We start from the raw sequence: 6,902 nt of genomic DNA, 5'->3' as shown, positions 1-6,902 counted from the left end.
TACATATATGTATATATATATATATATATATATATATATATATATATATATATATGAGAGAGAAGGAAGGTAAAACAACAAAAAATTAGCATCACACGAATGAATTCTGAAAAAAGACACGATCATCTGCTATTATTTAGGCAAAAAAAAAACAGTCATATTTTAAGAAACAAGCACTCTAATAAAGACGACACTGAAGCTGCACTTCAAAACCAAGGGGTTCTACTAATTTCCAAAAAAAAAAGTTCATTTCTGAAATTACTATATATAGTGACTTAGCATAGGGCTATTTGGTTAATGTCAAGCAAAACATACTTCATTTCATGAATAGAAAATTTGAATGTAATTAAAAGTTTAGAGATTTATATTGTTTTAATATACCAGCATTTTCAGATACTAGTTTTTGGCCATACGCGTTGCGCGTGTACTCTTTATAAGTGAATATGAAATTTTAAAAATGATAGATATTATTTATAAATAAATTAAATATAAATTCCTGAAAATAATAAATTGTTCATCCTAGCTAAGTCAAGAAAGGATGAAATCTTGCCCTAACGTGAATCCTTTTGGATATTGCTATCCAAATTGTAATTTAGCTATATGAATTTATATGTATTTGTGTAGAATTTCGAACCAATAGGCAAAATATATTAACTTATACATAATCCTAAAATTAGTATCAATTAAGATCAATGGATGAGTTCTTTTCTCTTAGAATCTCTCTCTAAGATGAACTCCCAACCCTTTGAAAACCAAAACACTATCCCTCCAAAACCACCTAACATAGTTCATCACAACCCGTTGCAAAATGATTTGGAAAATTTCCATCCTTCATAGATAAATTGTTGGAGTCAAATCCAATGGATTTTGCTCCTACAATAGAACAGGAAGATATGGTCTACACAACAAACTCAATGGAAGAAAAGGAGTTTGTGCATGATCCAGAAGATAGCACAAGAGGTTTTATAAAAAAATTCCTCTTCGTAGAAGATCGACAACGTATCTATGAACCATGGAAACATTCTATCATAATCAAACTAGTAGGAAAACGTATGCTACATCATTATTTAAAGAGGAAAATTCAAGATCTATGGAATCCAACAGAAGATTTCTCAATAATTGATCTTGGAGAAGATTATTATTTCATCAAATTCAAGAAGAAGGAAAACATGGACAAAGCTATCCATCAAGGTTCATGGTTCATAAATGCCATTTTCTGTCCATCTCCAGATGGAAACCAAACTTTGTGGCTAAAAATGAAAAATTAACTACCTCCGCTGTATGGATTAGGCTCCCTCAATTGCCAACGGAATTTTACAATGGTAAAATCCTAGAAAATTTTGGAAATGCAATACGACGCCTACTGAAAATAGACACATGCACATCAACAACCCTAAGAGGTCGATATGCAAGGATTTGTGTTGAAATTCCTCTAGAAATCCCAGTCCAACCCTACCTATTTTTTGGACACCACAAGCAATACATTCATTATAAAGGGGAAGATTTCCTTTGCAAAAATTATGGTTGATTTGGTCATACAATGAGACAGTGCAACTATATCAAGAAACAAAGTAATGATCCTCACCATGCAGGACAAGAACATCAACCTACAGATACAAAGGGAGATACTGAAGCAGAATGGATAACTGTTTCATTCAACAAGAGAAGAAATCAAAGTAGAAAATTCCATCTCAACCTATCAACACCCAAGCAAAAGGCAGTAATGGTCCAGGTATATCGGTTAAATTGTTCAATGCTAATACAGGTAAGTATTTGGATACTCAAATGCTTCAATATAAATCAAAAGATCATCCCACTTCTAATCTGCCCTCAAAAGCTAATACTCAACCAATCATTACTAAAGATCAAACCACTAGTCTAGCAAAAAACCACTTCTTAGACAATAAGCAAACGGTTTCTCCAAAAACCACTATGGCTTACTAATTTTCTTTGTAATAATAATTTTATTCAATTAAGTGATGACTTGGCCTTTGGAGAAAATGACACTTGTATGAGTGACTCCAACGTGACATCAAATGATTCTAACATTTTAGATACAAACAATGCCATGGAAAATAGTACCTTAATAGACACTACTAACCCTCCTAATAATCATACCCCTACTACCCTAAACCCCCCCCCCTCCCCCGCCCCCTAAAGCAAAAATCTTTCAAAAATCTAGTGTTATCCGAAGGATCTCAACAAAATCCTTCCTTATGATTTGGCAAATTCACCATCCCACCGCATGTTGGCCAAATGGCAATGGAAGAAGAAAAAGGAAGCCAAATGGCCACACCCTTAGAAAACCAAAAAGAAGAAATCAACAGTCCTATATATCAAGACATTGAGAAACTAAAAGACACAAAACTGGAATGCTCAATCATTGATTCTTCCACCAATCCGCCCCTCCCCTCAATTAACATCATCCCCACGCCTACTCTTAGTTCATTAAATACTCCTTATCCTATCCAAAATGCCAAGGATTCCATCATCCCTATGAAGGAGGAATCGTTTAATTCAAATTCTACGCCAACACATACCTCTCAACATGGAAAACATTCCACCCCTTCACCCTCAGGAACACCCCCAGATAATTTATGCCCAACCCCTTCAAACGCAAGACTATCATCCTACCAGTTGGATGGAGCTAGGCCTCATGGGCCATGCAATATCCTTCACGGTCCCAATCAACGGGCAAGAGGCAATAGTAATCCTCCACAACACCCAAACTTAGGGCCAGTCCTAGAACTCTCAAACCTAGACGGAATAAAAAAAATTCTCTTCACGGAGGGGCACGAGAACAGGCATGTGCTCAGCTACCCGTTATCCCTATACAAGTGCTCGATGGACATCCTTCCACCACACGATCCAACAGTAGGCAACAAAGTGATGATCCTAGTACCTTCGATGAGAAGAAACCCTTTCCTTTGGGGGGGGGGAGAATGGAGAGAGGGCAAATCTAGAAGTTAATCTATCAATGAACCGTCCTACAAATTTTATAATTTGGAATATAAGGGGAGGGAACAATAAAAATTTCAGGAGAAATTTAAGGGAAATGATTGATACTCATAGGCCATGCATGATGACATTGTTGGAAACAAGAATGGTTAACTATGCAGCCTTGCTTAATGACTTTGGGTTCACAGAGATGATTGAAGTTCCTTCAGAGGGTCAGTCAGGAGGCATGGTCATGATGTGTAATGATGAAGTAATAAATGTTCAAAATGCAGAACGTAGGAACCAAGAAATCCATGCAACCATAGAGGTACTTCCTATATGTAAACCTTGGCTTTTTACTTCTATATATGCTAGTACTTGTGTCTACAATAGAAATATAATGTGGGGGCATCTAGAAAATATTGGCAACTCTTATAAAGGGCCTTGGCTAGTAGGAGGTGACTTTAATGATATTCTAGCTGCTAGTGAAAAATTCGGTGGTTAACCTATTAAGGATAGTAGAGCTAGGTACTTATGGTCAAAAATCAATAAGTGTAACTTGCTCGATCTAGGCTTTAAAGGTAGTAAATACACTTGGACAAACAACAGGCATAATAAAAAAGGTCTTATAATGGAAAGATTAGATAAAGTTTTTGGAAATGAGGAGTGGATTGAACTCTTCCCTAAAAGCTCAATAATCCACCTGCCTAGAACCCACTCCGACCATAACCCTATTCTTATAGAATTGATTCCTAAAAATAGGTCTCTTCATAAAATACCTTTTAGACTAGAGACTTTTTGGTGTAAACACCCAGAATTCCAGACTATAGTGAAAAATAATTGGTATGGTAGTGACTACTTCAAAGCCAGCCTTAACTTTGTGGAAAAATTAAAACCCTGGAAAAACAGCACCTTTGGTAATATTATGGGAAGGAAGAGGAAATTACTATCTATACTCCAAGGTATCCAAACTTCCAATAGTTAGTAACCAGTACATTCCTTCGTAATTTAGAATTAGTTCTTAAATATGAATACAATGACATTCTAAAAATTGAGGAAGATTATTGGAAACTAAGGTCCAGAGTCTCGTGGCTAAATGAAGGAGACACAAATACAAAATGCTTCCATGTCTCAGCCACCAATAGAAAAAGAAGAAACAAAATTAATTTCTTCAAAGATGATGTTGGTATTTGGATTAATGATCATAATCTAATTATGTCTCATGTTCATAATTATTTTACCTCTACTTTTACCACTTCTCACTCACAAACTAGCTGGCCTAACCCCCTAAATCATCATTTTAATTGTAATAAAATCAACTTAGGCAATCTAGATACCCCCCCCCCCCTTCTAGACTCTGAAACTAAGAGCTATTTTTTCGTTCAAACCCTTTAAATCTCCTGGTCCGGATGGTCTACATCCTTTTTTCTTCCAAAAATATTAGAATCACATAGGTCAATCAGTTTGTAACCTTTGTCATGACATATTCAACTACCAAGAAATCCCTTCTGAAATTAACAAAACCTTTCTCTGCCTTATTCCTAAAATCCACAATGCCAACAACATTAAAAACTTCAGACCTATTGGTTTATGCAATGCTAACTACAAGCTAATTACTAAGATCCTTGCAAACCGTCTTAAACCATTCCTCGATCAATTGATCAGTCCATATCAGGCTAGCTTCATGAAAAATAGAAGAGCGTCTGATAATTCCATCATCATCCAGGAATTGGTTTCTAAATTTAATAAATTAAAAGGAAAGTAGGGCCACATGATTCTAAAAATTGATCTAGAAAAGGCCTTTGATCGTTTAGAATGGTCTTTTGTTCGATACACTCTTGATTACTTTAAATTCCCACCCAAATTTTCTAAATTGTTACTGAGCTGCATCTCAACTAATAGTATAGAAATTTTAGTAACGGATCTGTCATAAATTATTTTGAGCCAAGTAGGGGAATAAGACAAGGAGACCCCATTTCTCCCTATATCTTTATTCTCTGCTTGGAAATGCTCACTAGATACATAGAGCACCAAGTGGATATTAAAAATTGGGATCCCATATCCTTAGGAAATAGATGCCCAAAAATCTCTCATTTATTATTTGCAGACGATCTTACTCTAATGGCCAAAGCAAATGATAAATCATGTCAAGCCATTAAATATGGGCTTGACCAATTTTGTTCCCTATCAGGTCAATGTATTAATATTACAAAATCAAAAATACTCTTCTCCAAAATTGTAATCATACTCTCATTAGAGATATTACCACTATGTTAGGTATCAAAAAAAGTACTAATTTTGGCACATACCTAGGTTTTCCTATCTTAAAACATAGTCCAAAGCCTAGGGACTATCAATTCCTAATCGACAAGATGAGAACCAAACTTGCCTCTTGGAAAATGAAGTTCTATAATATGGCAGGAAGAATAACCCTTGCAACATCATGCCTAAATTCCATACCCAACCGCTACATGCAATACACCCTTCTTCCCAAGAAAACCCTAAAAGAAATTGACAAAGTCCAAAGAGACTTTATATGGGATAGCTCAACAGAAAAAAGGAAAATTCACCTAGCCAGCTGGTCTACCCTTTGCCAGCCTAAACCCAATGGTGGCTTAGGTACCCGTAATGCTTTGAATAAAAAATATGTGCACCTTAGCTAGCCTAAGTTGGAGACTTCTTACAAATGCCATAATCCCTTGGGCCAAGCTTATCATTTCATACTATTATACTAGTACCATAATGAATAGGTGTTCCTTTGTTTGGAAAAGTATTTGCAAATGTTGGGAAATTTGCTCTAAGGGTATAATATGGTCCCCCCCCCCCCACCTTCACTCCAATCTTAACATATGGGAAATAAATTGGATCCCTAAATTTGGTAACCTAAGAAAAAGTGTGATAGGCCCACCCTCCACTAGGGATACTATGACAAAAATTAGAGATATCTTCGATGGTTGCAACTGGAACTTGGATGGCCCATCCTTTCCTCTTCCTCTGGGACTATTAGCTAATATCACAAAGATCAAAATTCGTCTCAAGGAGCCCTCTAATGATTTACCTATTTGGTGTCTCAACAAAAAGGGTGTGTTTACTACTAGGTCTTGTTATACTCTTCTAGAAACACCAAAAAATATTGACATAGAATTTGATTGGATTTGGAAACTAGACTGCCCCAATAAAATAAAATATTTTTTATGGCAATGTTTTCATGATCGAATCCCCTGCAGGAAATACCTTTCATAGATTGGGCTAAACATTGACCCTTACTGTCCCATCTGTAAATGTCCTAATGAAGAATCCATAAAACATATTTTCCTAGAATGCAAAGCCGTCAAAAAATTCTGGGCTTGCCTTCGAGGGCAAAACCACAATAGTTTCAATGGTAACCACTGGCTTATCCAAGTAAGAGACTGATGGGTTTTCAATGTCTTTTCCTTATGCTTCTTATGTTTTGATGATCTAACAAACTTATTGTCAAGAACCAGATAGAGAACCTGACACACCTGGTATACATTTCCAATGAGCAAATTAGTGAACAAACACAAGGAAGAACACAACAGGGACCTGGTCCCTTAGGGTTCTTCGACAGAAGTACAAGTCAACTATACAGCTAGAACGTAACAGCAGAAAGTGACAGTTCGCAACTGTTACAAAGAGGAACACAACAGGGACCTGGTCCCTAGGGTTCTCTGACAGAAGTACAAGTCAACTATACAGCTGGAACGCAACTACAAAAAGTGATTGTCCGCAACTATACACGCGACAGTGCAGCAGTCACTTCTCAATGGGAAGAAGCGTGTACCAAGAATTGACATCACCATTGTGATGTCTTTTGTAGTATAACAACCTAGTGCAAGGCACAATAGATTCACTTGTGCATTCAGTGATATTCTCTCAAGCATTAAAGTGTTCATCCGGCATTGAAGTTACTGGTGTGTCAAGAACAAGAAGACAACTCCACTAAA

Source organism: Nicotiana attenuata, unplaced genomic scaffold, assembly GCF_001879085.1.
Source record: "Nicotiana attenuata strain UT unplaced genomic scaffold, NIATTr2, whole genome shotgun sequence".
Classification (NCBI taxonomy): domain Eukaryota; kingdom Viridiplantae; phylum Streptophyta; class Magnoliopsida; order Solanales; family Solanaceae; genus Nicotiana; species Nicotiana attenuata.
The sequence above is the reverse complement of the archived record's forward strand: the minus strand, read 5'-3'. Positions refer to the sequence as shown.